Below are 18,031 nucleotides of genomic sequence, written 5' to 3' on the forward strand. Positions count from 1 at the left end.
ACATTCTGGCCAAGCGGAGGCAGCGCCACGCTGGAAAGGCAGGCCAAGGTCACAGACACCGCGGACAGCCACACACCGTGTGCCTGGCTGGTCCTCGCCCCCACGGCCAACCCTGGACTGGCGGAGGGTGTGTCCTTCCTTCCCAAGCGCTCCCTGGGAACTGGGTCATGTGACCTGCTCTGGCCAATGGGAAGGGGCGAACGTGGTGCGTGGAAAAGCCAGAACCCGCTCTGCTGGGCGGGAGGACGCAGGAGGCCTCTGGGCATCTGAGCTGAGCTGTTGACCCACACGCTGGATGCTGCCGGCAGGTGTGCGCGTGCGGGCGGGTGTGCGCGTGGGAGCGGGTGTGCGCGTGCGGGCGGGTGTACGCGTGGGAGCGGGTGTGCGCGTGCGGGCGGGTGTGCGCGTGCGCGTGCGGGCGCGGGTGTGCGCATGCGGGGGCGGTGTGAGCGTGGGAGGGGTGTGCGCGTGCGGGCGGGTGTGCGCGTGGGAGCGGGTGTGCGCGTGCGGGCGGGTGTGCGCGTGCGGGCGGGTGTGCACATGGGGCGGGTGAGCACGTGCAGGCGGGTGTGCGCGTGGGAGCGGGTGTGCGCGTGCAGGCGGGTGTGCGCTGCATGGGGGGGTGCGGTGCACGTGCACATGGGGCGGGGTGAGCACGTGCGGGCGGGTGTGCGCGTGGGAGCGGGTGTGCGCGTGCGGGCGGGTGTACGCGTGGGAGCGGGTGTGCGCGTGCGGGCGGGTGTACGCGTGGGAGCGGGTGAGCACGTGCGGGCGGGTGTGCGCGTGCGGGCGGGTGTGCACATGGGGCGGGTGAACACGTGCAGGCGGGTGTGCGCGTGGGAGCGGGTGTGCGCGTGCGGGCGGGTGTGCACATGGGGCGGGTGAGCACGTGCGGGCGGGTGTGCGCGTGCGGGCGGGTGTGCACATGGGGCGAGTGAGCACGTGCAGGCGGGTGTGTGCGGGCGGGTGAGCACGTGCAGGCGGGTGTGTGCGGGCGGGTGTGCGCGTGCGGGCGAGCACGTGCAGGCGGGTGTGCGCCTGCGGGGGTGGGGTGTGCGCGTGGGAGCAGGTGTGTGCCTGGGAGCAGGCGTGCGGTGGGGGCAGGTGTGCGCATCTGTTTCACTGAAGTCGAGCAGTCAGTAAGTTAGAATTGTTGCGCGAGAGCCTGACTCATCACTGGCAAGAAATCACCTCCGCTGTTCCTGTCCCCGTGACTCTGGCAAAGTCCTCTCCTGACCTGCATGGGTCACATGAAAGAGCCCTCTCCCTCTCCCCGGCCCCCAACAGTCCTGGTCCGAGGGTGGCCGTGCAGCCAGGACAGGCCCAGCAGAGCGCTGTGTCGCCTGCGGATTCCAGGCTGGGAAGGCGGACTCTGTTTCTGCGGGGGGAGCAGGCCGCGGGGGAGGACGAAGGCTCGCGGGGGAGCTCGGCCGCGGCGTTGCTACGGTGAGGAAGTCTGTTGGTGCTGAACACTGAGCCATAACTTATTCAGGAGGCATCAGTGGTGCGGGGCATAGGGCCTACAAGCCCGTCAGAACATAGAAGCCTGTTGGAGACCTGGAAGAAAATGGTATTGACCCCAGAAAAGGGACGTGAAATTGCAAAGCCCAGCCTGTGTTTATATAAATATCTACAAAATATATCATTATGCCACCTTTGTTAATGGTTACAGTTAGCATTTAGAGAATGTCACTGCGCGTGGAAGGAAGTGGCAGGTTTGTTTTCTGGTGTCACGTGAGTTCCCAAGTATGCAGGATCCCCGCTGAGAACCCCCAGCCAACTCTTAGCCAAGCCACTTGGGGTGAAGTAAGTCAGGAAGGTTTCTGGGGGTGAGGAGCAGCGATCCCCTCTGTGCTCTAGAGAGGGGCTGTGTGTTTTTCACATTACAAGAAATCTGGGGAAATCTGGGGAGCGGGGCCAGTTCCCTCTCCTGTATCTTTGCCCAGAGACAGTCACATATTCATTCCTCATCCCTCCATGAAATGCCAGGAAAGAGAATGAAATGGCTTTTATTCGTTTAACAAAATGCTCTGTGCCAGCCAGCCTCGTAGGCACTTTAAAATACTCAGTCCTCGCACAGCCCTATAAAATGGGTGTAATTCCTAGCCACAGGTACGGATGAGGAACCTGGCCCAGAGAGGCTGAGTTACTCGGACAAGGTTGCACAGCTTGTACATGGAAACGCTGGGATTCTAGCCCAAGCCATCTGGCTCCAGAATTTACTTCCACAGTCAACTTTGATGCCCCTGGGTGTTACAGATGCACCCTAGAGCCAGAGGTCGGAGCATCTTCTCCTGAGGGGGGTGACTGCTTCAGGACAGGGTAGATGCCGGAAGGAAATCCAAATGGCGTAAGGCGAGAGCAGGGGTGGTGCCCAGTAAGTCCGCAGAGCCGCCCCTCCTTGCTTCCTCCTCCCCGTCTCCTCCCTCGTGCCCCATCTCCTTCCTCCCCTGGGCACGTGCTGGCATGAAGTGGACAACTAAGAACCCAGTAACTGCCCCTTCCCAGCGGGGGGACCCTCGGTAGCCGTCCTGCGCCTCCCCTCCCCCTCGACTTCTCACTCTCTGATATGCGCTATGAGAGGACTTCCGCGATGCCAGCCGTACATAGATGAGGAGAAGAAAATCTTCTGTTTAAACAGAAATTCTAATTCTCTGAAAGGTGGTGAACAAACAGTCCAGCATGCATTAGAGATGAGCAGATCTTGTTGGCGTAAAATCGTGCTTCAGGTTCTTGAGACAAGCAGAAAATAGCTCTGAGTCCTTACCAGAAGCTTCTTTGTGTCAAAGGACTTGCCTCACCCTTTCAATTTGTGTGGCTCCGAAGGTGCTGAGCGTTCCTGCCCAGGTAGGAAGCCACCTCTCGTGTTGCCTGTGGGTCATACCCCTCCGCTGGGCACTGAGCGGCTTGTCCCCTGCTTTCTACTGCAGTGGTCCAGTCCTTTCAAATGAATGCATTTTCAGGGTTGAGGATGAATTACAAATTGCCTTTACCCATGGGGCAATGCCCATGGCCTGGATCCTGGAGGGCTGAGCTCAGGCTTGGGAAAGCTCCCCGTGGTTCTCTAGTTTTGGATGCTGTCAGAGGCAGCGTGTTCTTTCCAGAGCCTCTCTCCCGAGAGCCTCCAGTCCCTGCTTAACCCATGGGCCAGGTGGGGTCTGTCCCAGAAGCTGCCACAACCATGTAAGCAAAAGCAGGGAGTTCGTTACAAAGGGACGGACGAGCCTCCCTGCAACGAGGGCAGGCCGCGTCCCTGTTACCTGCGCGACATGTCACCGCAAAACCTCATGGCTGATCAGGACCACTTATGCAACGCCCCCAGATTCTGTGGGAGGGGAATTTGGACAGAGCACGATGAGAGGGATGTGTCTTGATGGCCCGGGGCCTCCGCAGTGAAAGCCCAGAGGCCGGACGCATCACTAGGTGGTCGGCTAGGACCTCAGCTGGGCTGTCGAAGGAGCCACGTGCTCGTGGCTTCTCCCTGTGGCCTCAGTGTCATTGAGGAGCTGTCTCTGACTGCAGGGTGGGTGACCGTCCCACAGCCCCAGCTCCTGAAATCCACTGTTGCCTCTGCACGGAGGCCGAGCTTGCCGTGGGCTCTTCCCAGCCAGTGACAGAGCACGGCAGACATCGTGAGCCCTTCCCAGTCCTGGAGAACGTGGGACTCCTCTGACAGGTGACCCTTGACTCCGGGACTCCCCAGTGGCTCTGTCAGGTTTTCTTTAAAACTGTGCTCCAGGGGTGCAGAACTCCCCACTCCTCAGGCATGGGTGGCACAGACTAACATCCTCCCGAAGAGTACAGCGTGGTGGGGGGTAACTTTTCAGTGGAAAAAGCTGACAGACACACTTCAGGCAAACGGTCAAGGTCGACATCAACACAGACGTCCTGCTGCTAGCGCACACTCGTGATAGGATAGAGGAGGAAGCTTCAGTTGTGAAACTCTAGGAGTGTCCCTCACCACCAAACTCTTAACCATGAGAATAAGCATCAGACAGCCCCCGAGCCCCCTTCCCTCTGGAAACCATCTGTTTGTTCGCTGTAGTTAAGAGTCTGCTTCTTGGTTTGTCTCTCTTTTTTCCCCCTTTGCTCATTGATTTTGTTTAAGTTCCACGTCCGAGTGAGATCACGCGTGTTGGTCTATGTCGACTTCTTTGACGTGGCGGTGTCCCCTCCGGCTCCGTCCACGTCGTGGCACATGGCAAGCGTTCGTCCTTTCTGACGGCTGAGTAATATTCCTTTGTGTACAAACACCCGCCCTCTTTATCCGTTCATCCATGGACGGACACGTGAGCTGCTTCCACACTTGGACCTTTGTAAACCATCGGGATCCGTGTGTCCTTTCAAGTTAGCGTTTTAGTATTCTTCGGATGTATACCCAGTAGTGGAATTCTGGATCGCATGGTAGCTCTGTTTTCAGTCTTGAAGGACCTTCCCTGCTTTTTTCCACAGCGGCTGCACCAGTTTGCATTCCCCTCAACGGTGCATGAGAGACCCCGTCTCTTCCCGTCCTCACCAACACTTGTCGTGTCCTGGGGAGTCGATCTTAACCTTCCCGACAGGTGTGAGGCGGCATCCCGTTGTGGCTTTGATTTGCATTTCCCTGACGATGACTGAAGTGGAGCATCTTTTCATGTGTCCATTGGCCATTTGGTCTATTCATGACTTCTGCCCATTTTTTTTTTAAAGATTTTATTTATTTATTTGATACATCACGAGAAGGCAGAAAGGCAGGCAGGGAGAGGGGGGGAAGCAGGCTCCCCGCTGAGCAGAGAGCCTGATGCGAGGCTCGATCCCAGGACCCTGGGATCATGACCTGAGCCGAAGGCAGAGCCACCCAGGCACCGCTTCTGCCCATTTTTTAATTGGATTCTTCGTTTTGCTTTGTTTTTTTATGTTGAGTTGTATAAGTTCTTTATAGGTTTTGGATACTGAGCCTTTAACTGATAGGTCACTGGCACATGCCTTCTCCCATTTAGTAGGTTGTCTTTTAGTTCTGCTGATTGTTTCCTTCACCGGACAGAGACATTCTATTGTGATAAATTGCCAATAGTTCATTTTTCTTTTGTTCCCCTTGCCTCGGGGGGACCTGTCTAGAAACAAGTTTTTACCGCAGATGTCAGAGAAATTACTGCTCGTGCTCTCTTCTAGGATTTTTATGGGTTCAGGCCTCACATTTCGGTCTTTAATCCATTTGGGGTTTATTTTTGTGTCTGGTATAAGAGAGTGGTCCGGTTTCATTCTTCTGCGTGTCGCTGTCCGGTTTTCCCCACACTGTTTGTTGAAGAGACTGCCTTTTCCCTTTGCATATTCTCTGCTTCTTCATGAAAGATACATCAGCCATCTAATCATGGGTCTGTTTCTGGGCTCTCTCTTCTGGTCCACTGATGCATGTGTCTCTTTTTGTGTCCGTACCACACTGTCTTGATGGCTGTAGGTTGGTAGTCTATCTTGAAATCTGGTATTGTGATACCTCCAGTTTTGTTCATCTTGTTTCAAGGTTTCTTTGGCCATTTGGGGTCTTTCATGCTTCCATACAAATGTGGAGATCATTTGTTCTATCTAGCTCATTCCTTGGTATTTTGCTATTTGGGGTGCAATTGTAAATGGGATTATTTTCTTAATGTCTCTTCCTGGTGCTTCGTTATTGCCGTGAGAAGTTTTAAACTGAGAAGTAACGTGTTAGGATTTGTGGTTTTGATGACCTGTCCCCACATGGGGACACATGGACACCGGGTGCCCTCCTACAAGTAATAGAAATCCCGGCTCCAGCTGGCTTCAAGGAGAAGGAAGAGTCCTGCCTCCCTTTTCACAGAGCACAAAGATAGAGCCAACTCGGGCAGGGCGCCGGACCAGTTTCCCAATTTGATGGGCTCTGGCCCCATCCGCCCGCAGCATGCTGGCCTCGCCCTTGGTCTGGTGGCAAGCTGGGCCCCACCTTCCAAGCATCTCATCCAGGTAGAAGAATAGCTCAAGGAAATAATAGCAACACCTCCAGTAATTCTCTTTTAGGAATGAAGAAACTCTTCCCAAAAGGTCCTGGCAGAATTCTTCTTAGCTCACTGACCAGAACAGGATGATGTACTTAGTCCAACCCACTCACTACAGAGAAGATGGGGCCACCCTAATTGGCTTAGATTAACAAAAATCTACCCCTGGTTTGGAGATCAGGTTACTGGGGTTATTGAGTTCTTGGAGATTCTTAGCCAGGAGGACTTCGCAAGGAAAGATACTGTGGCCAGATTGATACCCAGCGCACCCAGCGCCAGAGCTGGCATGGATGCCGGAAGACCCCTTGGAGGCGCCCCCAGTGGTCCAGACCAGAGACGACGTTGCCTACACCAGCAGTCGACTTCTAGAGAACTGGGGGGACCAGATGTGTGTTAGAGAAGTCCGTTCCATAGGACTTTTGGTGGATGGGAGAGCCTGGAGCAAGAGGTAGCTTCTTTGTGTGGATTAAATATTATCTGGTTGTTTTCTTAAATTCACCGTCCTACTGATCACACCCCAAAACCACCCCCGGAGACACTATTCTGCCTTCAGAGGGGGGTCTGCATTCTCCGTTAATAACATAATACGAAATTCCCTGAGAATAATGACCCCATTTCTCAGGGTTATTTTCTGTGCCCACCGATGGCTTCACCCAGTGTTCCAGGGCTGAGCACTTAGAATCAGGTCAGTCCAGTCTGGAGTCATTTTTAAAGAAAAAAGACAAACTTGCATTCAATCAGTTCCTTGTTTAATAAAATGATGCCGCTTAAGATTTCAGCTTGATTGAATTTAAAATATAAATGCCTAGGTATAAAGGAAAAGCTAGCGGCTCTTACTGAAGCAGCTCCGTTCAAAAGCCTCGTTCAGATCTCGTGGGGTTTCCCATCTGCTTTTCCTGCTGACTCCTTCTTTCCACAAACAACTTCAGAAACAATGAAGCCTGCGTTTATCTGTGGGGACAGCACCGTCCTGTCTTGACAAGTACGAGGAATGGCTCATCAGCGCACTTCGTCTGCTCGGAAGGAAAGGTGCTCTGCCAGTTTGTGTTATTAGCCCCAGAAGGAACCCTATAATGAAGAAGCCCTAGACAGACCACGGGTTCTCTGTTCATATATGCTCCAGCCTTATAAGTACTTTGAAATCACTCTGGGCTGTTCTTTGATATCCTTCGGAGCCATAGGCTTTGCTATTAACCTTAAACTTCATTTGGAGGCAATTTAACCCTCAATTTATCCACAAACTTTCAAAGAAATCTGGGCAGTTTCCCCAAGCAAATGACTCCTGTAATGTGACACAGTGTCTCATAAACAGGGCCACTTTACCGTTGATAAGACTGCCTGGAGATTAGGACCACGCACGTTCAGACCAGCTGATGGACGAGCAGTCGGGATCAAACCCTTTGTTGGTTTTGTTGTTGTTGTTGCTCTTGTTGGTTTGGTTTTTTTTTTGGGGGGGGGGGGGGGTGGTTTTTTTTTTTTTTTTTGCCTTTCAGGTTGTTAACTATAAATGAGGGATGATATCTTGTATGGGCACAGGAGTGGGTACTCTCATAAAAGGTTCGTGAGATATGAATTGCTACAGACTTATGGGGAGGTGTGGCGGCAGTCCCTGGGAAACGTGCAAGGGGACACCTGGGTGGCTCAGTTGGCCCAGGCATCCAGCTCATGGTTTCAGCTCAGGTCATGATCTCGGGGTCATGGGACGGAGCTCCATATCAGGTTCCGTGCTCAAGGTGGAGTCTGCTTGTCCCTCTCCTTCTGCTCATTTCCCTGCTAGCTCGCTCGATCTCTCTCAAATAAATGAATAAATAAAATCATTTTTTAATAAATAAAATGTCCAGAATGCAACAGCGGTCACAGTAGAGAATACTTACCCAGTTGCAAAAAGAATAACAGAGCGGTGCCTGGTAGCGTTGATTGTAATAGGAGAAAACTAGAAACCACCTAAAACCCTACAGAATTCAGTAAACGGTCATGTACCTGCATTCAAAAAGACCTGGGCCAGTCAGTACAGATGGTGATTATCGAGACGTGTTGTGAGGAGGAAAATGTGAGAAATGAGTCGAGCTGGACTCATGTTAGACCCAACTCAGCCCCAAGGCGGCGTTCTGTGTGGGTGTGTGTTTAGGCAGGTGCTCGGAAAGGCTCTGGGACCGCAGAGCCCATGGGCACTCAGCGCGTGAGTCGTTGGACTACTCCACGAGGCTAATAATATTCTCTCTGGCCTCTGCCTTTCGAATTCCGTTCACAGAGAATTCCAAACCCCAGCTTATTTTCAAAATCTGTGAGTGATTTTCCTAAGGCAGGGTGGCTGTTCCTCAGTGTCCCCTGTCAGCCCCCCCCCACCCCCGCTGCCCAGCGTGGTGATTTCTTCACCTGCTCCAGATCTCCCTGCAGAGTCTGCGGTGGTCAGCCCCGGACGACATCCTGCCTCTCGGTGGCTGTGCCCGTGGAAACCTTCCTCCCCACCCCCTCTCCTTGCGTGATTGGGGCTTTTATCCTTTATACAGGAACCTAAATGTCCCTTCTCCAGAGAAGCCATGTGAACCCCCAGGATGGGACACGTCACTCCGTGATAGGTGCCCGGATGGCGCCATGTGCCGCGCTCCCTTGTCCTCCGCATAACTGAGACGACACCCCCACCGTGTCGCCAACTGTTGAACCAGGAAGGACTCCTAACCTGCAGACACTAACCTCCGTAGGGCTCCATATGGACCACCTCGACTTCTGTGTCTCATTTGTTTAATACTGACCCCTTCCAGACCCCAGGAGTCATGCAACATCTCTGTGTTTCTGCTTGTGAGAAAGGTGGGGCTCGTACTAGGACGCCATAAGGCTGTCGTGAGGATCGTGTATCCTGACACCGTCAGTCATGGAGAGTGGTGTCTGGCACATTCTACTTTAAGAACTCGGCATATCCGAGCTGTTGCTACAGACGCCAAGCTCCATGAGCGCGGGGTCGCCTCCATCTTGCTTATTATGGTGGATTGCAAACCATGACCTCAGATTCCTCTCATCCCGGTACAGGTCCCTGGGCGATGGGGTTTTGCCTCTCCTTCTGTCTAGAGATGGCTCCTAGGTCCCCTCCCCTGGAATCCGGACTGGCCCCATGACTTGCTCTAACCCATAAATGCTACAGAAGGGCTATTCTACCATCTCTGAGGCCCAGCCTGAGAGCCCTTGCCCTTTCCACGTTCCTTCTTCTGGAATGCCGCCTTCTAAGGATGTTGATCTAACCAAACCCCAGGCCGGGGGAGAGCTGGGGCACCACCAACACCCAACACCAACCACCGTAGCTGTGAGCGGAGCCATATTGGGACTTCTGGCTCCGCTGACCCTCGAGCCACATGTCCTGGTAAGACCAGCAGGAGAATTCCCAGCCCATCCGCAGGATCATAAGTCATAAAACATCATTGTTGTTCCAAGCTAAGTATTAATACTACATATTGGCCGGTGTCTTTTGTTACTCAGCAAACACTAACGGATACGTCTGCCGTTGTTTCTGTCACGCTTCACACGGGGCTGACACTGGTGAATGCCCAATAAATATTTGCTGAATGTATAAGTGAGTCCGTGAACAAAAGACACAACCAGTGGGCAAATGAATGGAGGGATAGAGAGACATGTGAGGGAGGCAGCCCTTTTAGTCTCTTGGCCGGATCCATTCCTCAGAGTAGGAGGACTGAGGGACAACAGCCACCATCTCTGTAACTGTTGATTGCAGAGACTGTGCTTCGAAAGGGAGATGTGATCAGACGTTATCCCCCAATCGCATCAGACCGACTTCCTTTGTCTTCTCTGTGGAGTACAGAGGAACACCCAAATTTCAGGTGCGCGTACCCGGACTGCCTTAAAAACCAAACGATCTGCTACATTTCAGGAAATGATGCTCAAACTGGTTATCCTAGTTATGAGTAGCGCTGATATTTCTTCTTCCATCAACCACAGATAAAAAGGGCTGTGTTGGGAACACGGACCGTAATTTGGCCTCCATGGAGTGCCTGAGTTTATCTTTATCGTGTACAACAGAAATCTTAATTTTCCACTTGTATTAAGTTCTTCTCGCTCCTGAGGCAAAACCGGAAGGCAAAAAATCTTCAAAGCCATTGAACTGTGCTCACGTCTTTGTGTCGGATTCCAGCTTCAAGACAGAGTTGGGAAGACAAAACAGATTAATTAATTCAGGTGTCACAATTGTAATCATCTAATTGGCTTTACTCCCCAGATTCTCAATATTTTTAATTCAGCCCATAGTTAAGTGTTAGATATTTCTATGGCATTTGTTCATCAACTACCAGAAAACATAGTTTTCCTTTTTAAAATGAGTTATTGGGGCAGGCAGGGGGGGAAGTGGAAAGAGAAAATAAATGGGCCAATTTTCTCATTTTTCATGCCAAAGAGTCAGTCAATACCGGTGGGAATTAAAACATGGAGCCCAAGAGAAAGTCAGTGGCCTCAGCTTCTATGACTCTGATAATCTGTTTTCTTAACTTTGAAGGGATGGGGAACTTGTTTCTCCCAATTGTGTGTGCGTATGTGCACGTGTGTGCATATCCAACCGTTGGCATCTGTTTACTTTAACATCCGACTGTTTTATTGTTGAATCCAAGTAAAATCAAATCCTTTCTCATCGAAAATATTATATATAGTAACAGACCCCGTTTTCAGCAAAGCACATCACTGGTTTTCTTTCATTCATATCTTGGAGACCAGGTGCTAACCATGGTCCTGATTTGGGGAGGAGGGTATGAAGGCGCTTTTTTCTTTGGCATTATTCTTTGCACTTTTAAACATTGTTCACTTTTTTTTTTTTTTTAAAGCATAAGCATGTATCCTTTTATGAAAACTATGAAATCATTGCTTTTTTTTTCATTGCTTTTTTATACCAAATAACGAAATATATATTTCCTACTTTCCTTCAAGTTAGATCTTTACTGCAAACCGTCTGGCTTTAGAAACCCATGGCAGAGCTAGTGTCTGGGGAGGCTGTCAGCCGAGCGTGGGTAGGCTGGTGAGAGGGATTCTGTGAGGTCAAGGGGGAGTCCCGGGGAGCGCTAGGGAGGGGCAGAGACACGCAGAACAGCAGAAGCATCTCCTGTCCCACAGGCAGGTTGGTCTGAAAGATTAAGAAGGGGTGAGTGAAGGGCAGCAGAGAGCTTGCTAAAGGTCGAGGTTCAGGGGTCTCCAAGAAAGGGACCTTAGTGGCTCTCCTGCCCTCAGGGGTCCTGTCTGGTTAACTCACACTGAGAAATTCCAGAACACTGAGTGCTGGAGGCTGTCACAAGGTGTCACATTCCCAGTATGGTTCTATATAAAATGTAACATCCAGAAACATCCAGAGAGGCACGGAGGGCCTCCAGCCCTGTGTCGGAGAATGGAGCCGTCCACTTGCTCCCCCTCCCGGGGGCTCCCCAGTGGCTGTGGGAGGCCATCCCACACACGCCCTGTGGCCGAGCAGCAGGGAGACCAGTGAAGAGCCCTTCTAGCTCTCTCCAGCTCTCTCCTCTGTCTCCCCAGCGCCAGATGTTCCCCGTGGGTCATGATAAGACCCGCGGGTAATTTCCCGTCCTGTTGCCAGGGCTACAAAGGGACGAGCCCACCCCTAACCCCAGGGACAACATACACTATCAAAAAGTAAGCAAAAGGAGCAGAAGAAGATGCGGGAGGATTTGGTACAACCTTGGAGTAAAGAACACTTTTCTGAGTGCGACGCCAAACTCAGAAGCCACAAGGGAGATGGACAGATGGGACACGCCCAAGACTTGGCAGGTCCAAAGGCCTGATTTCCTCAATGTGAGAACAGCTCCTCCGAATCAGTAAGAAAAAGACTGACCGTGACTAGATAAGAGACAGGACTGGCAACAGGCCCCGAAAAGGGAACAGCAGCTACCCCTAAATCCTAGAGAAGCAGCTCAGCCTCACTTGGAAACAGAGAAATGCAGGGAGCTGCCCTCCTGCGGGTCAGGCTGACGAGGGGCGGGGCTCCCTGCACGGGGCGGGGCTCCCTGCACTGGGCGGGGCCTCAGAGCTCCTTGCTCCCTGTAGACCCAGGGGTCAGCGTCCCTTCAGAGCTGCAGACCAGGTGTCTATCTCGCCTTCACCGAAAATATGTTTGCAGTGCAAGCAAGCAGGATTCCTAAGCAAAAAGGTTTGAAGTGCAGGGGCGCCTGGGTGGCTCAGTGGGCAATTCGCAGATGTTCCCTCCCTTCCACAGGGCAGCTCTTTGGCCTGCTCATTCACTCGTGCAGTAAGTACTCTCTGAGCAATTACTGTGCTTGGCATTGTTCTGGGTCCTGGGGAAACAGCGAACAAACCCCCTGTCCTCATGGCCCTTGCGTTCTGGCATCGGAGACAGACAAGTGTGTGCCCGGCGTGCAGGTGGTGCTGTATGCTAGAGGGGAGATGGAGAGCGTTGATAAGGTGTTGGGACGGACCTTGTGTGATCTTTACATACGGTTCTCAAGAAAGTCCCTGAAGAGATCGTGACATTTGAGCTGAGATCTCAGAGAAATGGGGGAGCCAGCCATAGGGATATCCGGGGCAAGGGCACGTGTTCTAGATGGAGGGAACTATGCGTGCAAGGGTCCTGTGGCAGAAGCAGAGCCAGTATGCTCCTGGGAAGCAGGGAGGTCAGTGAGGCTGATGCTAAGTGAAAGGTGGGAGGAGATGGGACCAAAGAGGTGTCCGGGGCCAAACAGAGTCGGGCTTAGCACATCGCTGTGGACCGGGTGAGGCCGGCCGGTGCCCTGGCCGGTGCCAGTCCATAAATAATCTGTTGAACTTGAGCTTCAAATGCAGTGTCGTCGTGGTGAGGGGAAATCCCCTTTGAACACTATGCTTCCAGTCTATGAAAAGGAGGCATTGAATCATTTTTTAAAACTTTCTGCTTCAATTACTCATGTTTTCAAATGTTTTCTCTTATTTAGTGATAAATTACATTAAGAACAAAGCCTATATTTGGTCTGGCAACTTTTCTCTAATGAGTTGTTTAATGCCGATTGGTAGAATTTTATCAAAAACTTCTGCATTTATCATTACAAGTGGTATTGATCTCTCCTATTTTTCAGAAATAGGATTTTTTTTCGTGGTCCTAGAATATTCCATTATAAGAGGGTACCATAATCATTTAAGTGAGTTTCTGGGATGGAATATTGGAGAAGGGTTTGATTTAACAGTCTCCCTCCCCCTTCCTGTTCTTCCCCCGCACCCTCGTGCACACACCCAGGACACACACACACCCTACACACGCGACACATGGACACAAATACCGACGCCAAGGGAAGAAGGATGGAGACGCTGGGTATTGTTCTCATTCTCTGGTTCCCTCCCTCCTGGGTCCTCTCCCCCAGACCCGCCTCTGTGGGGCGGCCTGTCCGTGGACCTCCCACCCCCTTGCCCTGGCTCCGTGTCTCTGCTGGCTTCCCTGGACCCTGGCCCCATCTCGGTCTTGTCCCCAGCAGGAGGGGGCTGTTTCCTGCCGGGACCCTGCCCTGTACTCCAGGCCCCTTCTTCATGTCTCGCTGTATCACCAGCTTCCCCTGGTAAGTTCAGGACCCCCCGAGATGCAGTCCCCTTGCAGACCCTAAACAGGAAGCAGGGCAGAAGTCCAGATTCCCCATAACACCGTAGTCAGGGGCTCCTCTGTGAAAACTAGCCACAGGAAACCTCCCACAAATGGAGTCAGGAGGTGGGCAGGGGCAGCACTCTTGCCCTGCCTCACTCGTCGTCCGTTGCAGACGCAGCCGGAAGAGAGGGGCTTAACCTTCCAGGTGGCTGCTACTCCTGGAAGAGAGCTTTCTTCCTCCCTGGGCAGCAGCTTCGCCAGCAAGAAGCCACCACACCTGGAACCCCCTGTTTCCTCCAGTGGACTTTCAGCTCATAACCACCCTCCCAACATCCTTTTCTCCTCAAAAAGCTTGCCTCTGTATCCACCCAGAGTTGCCCACGGTTTTGCCACAGCTTTTCGGTCCCAGATTGCAATTCTTTGATTCCACTAAACCCATCTGTTGCTGGTAACATAACTGGCAGTTTTATTTTTCAGGTTAACACCTCTAAAGGACCCACACATCCCGCCTTCCCCTCTGCCCCCACATTTCTTGTTTCCCCTCCAAACTCCAGCATCATGAGGGAGGGCTTTCCCCATGTGGCAGCCTATATGATGTCTTTCTGCCCCTTGAAAAGGGATGCCCCTTCTCGGGATATTTTATTTTCATTTGGCAGAAAAGCATTACAACGGAGTGGTTTTTTTATCTAGAAAACTTTCAGGATAAATACACAAATCTGCAGTTACCTCTGCCGTGAATAGCAGGCTCCCCTTAGAGGATGTCCTTGTGCGGTGCACAACCTGCTCTCCCAGCCCCTGCCTTCTTAGCTCTTCTTCATATGTATGTATCATATATGTGTTCTTCCTACTTCTATCTTCATGACTAAGCACTAGGCATTTCTGCATCTCGGGAGAAACTCTAATGTCAAATGGTCCAAACCAGCACCCTATTAGAAAGGTCAAGTACCCACCTGTGCTATCTGAGGACAGTAAATTCCTGTTTAGTCTTAGGAGGTGGACTGTTTAAGAACACGTTAAAAGAGGAAGGTTAAAAGGTGTCAGCCTAAGTGTGGGCAAATAGGTTTTCTCCTTTATATGGGCTGGAGACTCAAGTCATCTCTCAAACCCCACTCGCTTCCCCATTTTACGGGCTTAGAAACTGAGCCCTGTACCCCAGGCTAAGCTCCTCCAGGGTCACCTTGTGAAATGCTAGACTGTGTGGCCTTCCCACTTGGAATCCCCTAACACCTCAGTAAATTGGAACAGGAGACCAGAGAACATGGGAGATGAGCCCAGCAGGACCCCCTGCTTCCCAACCCTGCCGCTGGACATTTGCGGCCTTCTGAACGCCTCGGGCTGTGAGCCGGGATGTCAGTTTTCACTTAGGGAACATTTTTACACGGCAGTCGAAAGCCATTTAAGAAATAAACGCTGGGAAGATGATAATGGAAGTGCTGGTAACCTTTAATGACAGCGGCACTTGCAAAACGTACAGTTCAGGAAGGGCCGACGCTTGATCCAAAAAGCTCTTGTTAAAATCCAATCATCTTCCGCAATGAGCATTAGCAGGAAATGCCTGCGATGAACAAAAACACAGGAAAGGTTAATGGCCTTCTTCGCTAAAATGATTCGGGGTTTTATCTCACGTTCCGACTCCTCCTCACACGATGCACATACTGAAGGGTTTTTTTTTTTTTTTCCTTTTTGGTAATCAGGAAAAAAATTGATTACCAAAATTATAATTAAGAGGTGGGAAAAGCTGCAACAATTTGGCTGCTTCATTTAGCACATATTTCAGGTTAATTGCGTGATTTTACTAATGAAGATATTTGCATGAATATTTTCAGTGGCTACGTTCAACTTACTGTGCAGCGAGCGCTCTGCCAAGTAGATAGGACTTTGTTTTTTGTTGGATTCAGGATGGGACAGAGGCTGAAACTCTCAGGGGCATCCATAGGGAATGCCCAGCTTCACACATCAGGATCCTAATTAGGAATCTGTCAAAGCCCCCTCATAGAATTCACACGCCCTACTTGCACAGCCGGATCCTTCTCTGATTTTGCAGGAGACTAGGTGATTCCAAAGATACTGGAGAAGCCACCTTTACCACCAGTTTTTGAAGAAGTATTCTTAAAAAGAAGTATTTCCCCCATGCCTATCCCGTCCGACTCCCCACAGGTAATCAGAACTTATGCCCGCTTTTTAAAAAAATAAATGATTATTGAAAAATAAGAGAAATTTTAAAATACAAAATAGCAAAAGAAAATAAAAATTATCCGTACTTTAACCATCCAAAGATAACCACTGTTAAACTTTAGAAGGGCGTAGGGGCACCTGGATGGCTGAGCGTCTGATTCTCGATAACAGCTCAGGTCATGATCTCAGGGTTCTGAGATCGAGCCCCGCGTCTGGCTCTACGCTTAATAGGCAGTCTGCTTGAGATGCCCTCTCTCCCTCTTCTTCTGCCTCTCCCCACCGCGCATTCACACTCTCAATAATTAAAATAAATATATTCACAAATTATAAGAAAAAAGTTTAGAGGGTGTACTATTCTCAATGTTTTTCCTTTGCATAAATGTACATTTTTACCAAAATGGATTCTCCCGTAGATATGGTTTTTAAAATTTAAACTTGTGTTTCACTCAGCAATAAACTGGGGACACTTTTTCTATCAGTAAACTCTCTTTCTACCACTCTGTGAAGGTATGAGGTCTTTCATAATGGAGACAGGCCATAATTTGTCAAAGGGATCCCCTCTTGTTGGGCCTCAAGGCTGAATGCACCTGTTCCCTGTTAAAAGCAGCAAGCAGGGGTGCCTGGGTGCTCAGTGCTTCCAGCTCAGGTCATGATCTCCGGGTCCCGGGATCAAGCCCCGCATCGGGCTCTCTGCTCCGCGGGGAGCCTGCTTCCTTCTCTCTCTGCCTGCCTCTCTGCCTACTTGTGACCTCTGTCTGTCAAATAAATAAAATCTTTAAAAAAAAAAAAAAGAAAGAAAGAAAAAGAAAAAGAAGAAGAAAAGCAGGCAGTGAACACTCTTTGAAACTCCTAAGCACACCTATCATTTCCCAAAGATAAATTCGCAGATACTAAATGCTTAGAAAGCCTTAGTAGATGCTGCAATCTGGCCCTGCAAACATATCGACTTAAAACCCCACCAGCCTTGTGGGTTAAGGCCCATTTTCCCACATTCTCACCAACGCCAGGACCTGATGCCATTATTTGAAAATGCTAGCTAAAAATAAATTCATCTCTTAGTGGATCTAATTTGCATTTCTCCAGTTACCAGTGGTTATTTATTAGCCGTTGGGGGTTCTTCGTGAATTACCCTCGCAAATGCTTTGCCCATCTTTTTAAATTGGGTTCATTTTTTTGTGTCGTGGGATCTATGTTTTCAGGACACTGAGCTGTATATATGAGACACTCACTTTTTTTTTTTTTTTTTTTTTTTTTTTACTGACTTTAACATTTTGGATTGGCGCAGAAACTAAAATGATTACATCTTGCTCACCGTGCTCGGCCTCCGCGAGAGAGCTGGGCGGGGAGGAGGAGGCGCCCCCGGAAGGACCGGCAGGTGAGCGTGGGGCGGTGGGCGGTGAGGGTGCCGCTGGCCGGGTTCTACCGGCCTAGCCCACCCGATTCTCACGGTGTTACGTTGGTTTTGCAGATGAAGAAATAGAGGTTCAGAGGGCTTCAGGACTTGTTCCAGGTCCCTCAGGGACCATGGCAGGATTTGACCTCCAGCGGGTGTCTCCGGGGCTGGAACGTGACTGCAACAGATCAGAGAACATGCTTCCCGCGTCTTGAAACTCAGGCTCCAGGCAGCCAGACCTGTCGGAACGGGTCTCCGGTAGAAATGCTCAGCATGTGTCACAGCAAACCCAATGGCAGTTGATTAAACTAATAGGGTTTTCATAAAAGGACGTTTATTTGCGGGTTCACGTGACGTGGACAGAGAGTCATGCGTGAACGGATTTGTCGGAACCGCAAAGGCTCTCTGATGGCGTCTGGGACTGTGTGTGTCTTCTGGGTATCCGAGCATCGTCTGGGCCGTTTCTGAGAGGAGAGGCTGTGGCTGGACAGATGTGGGCGATCAAAGGCGTGGTTGGTAGAGAAAGGCAGTCTGCAGCCCCAGTGGAGGGTGCGGGCTCCGTCCCAGTCCCCTTGGGCGTGCTGGGGGGGCCGCCCTCCAGGGCTGGGGACACTGGGAGCCGCTCCCAGGGACTGAGAAGCACCACCTCCCAGCTCTGGCTCTGCTCAGCGGAGATGCATATCCGCCCCACCAAACCCAATAACCCTACTTATGTGCCGACGTGTGAGTGCCTTGGAGAGGTCAACACCCTTCTTAGGAGGTCTTCCCTCTCCTGCCTGCTGTGGACAAAGACAGCAAGACTCTGAGAGGCACCATACAAGGGAAGCCTTCCCCAGGTCCCCCCTTAGCATCCAGGGCAGGTGCGGACGGAGGGGAAGAGCAGGGCAGGGGAGGGGCTGGGGCTTGGAC

At 51.3% G+C, this 18,031-nt stretch overlaps 1 long non-coding RNA gene across 1 annotated transcript; it reads left to right on the forward strand.

Moving 5' to 3' along the window:
• Positions 1-211: 211 nt before the first annotated feature.
• On the forward strand, positions 212-17,400 carry LOC101692242. The gene is made up of 3 exons (XR_199545.3): positions 212-308; positions 17,015-17,104; positions 17,198-17,400. It is a non-coding gene; the product is annotated as an uncharacterized LOC101692242 (long non-coding RNA).
• The last annotated feature ends 631 nt before the right edge of the window (positions 17,401-18,031 follow it).

The sequence above is a fragment of the Mustela putorius genome, unplaced genomic scaffold, assembly GCF_011764305.1.
Source record: "Mustela putorius furo isolate JIRA1106 unplaced genomic scaffold, ASM1176430v1.1 tig00000174_pilon_pilon_pilon, whole genome shotgun sequence".
NCBI lineage: Eukaryota > Metazoa > Chordata > Mammalia > Carnivora > Mustelidae > Mustela > Mustela putorius.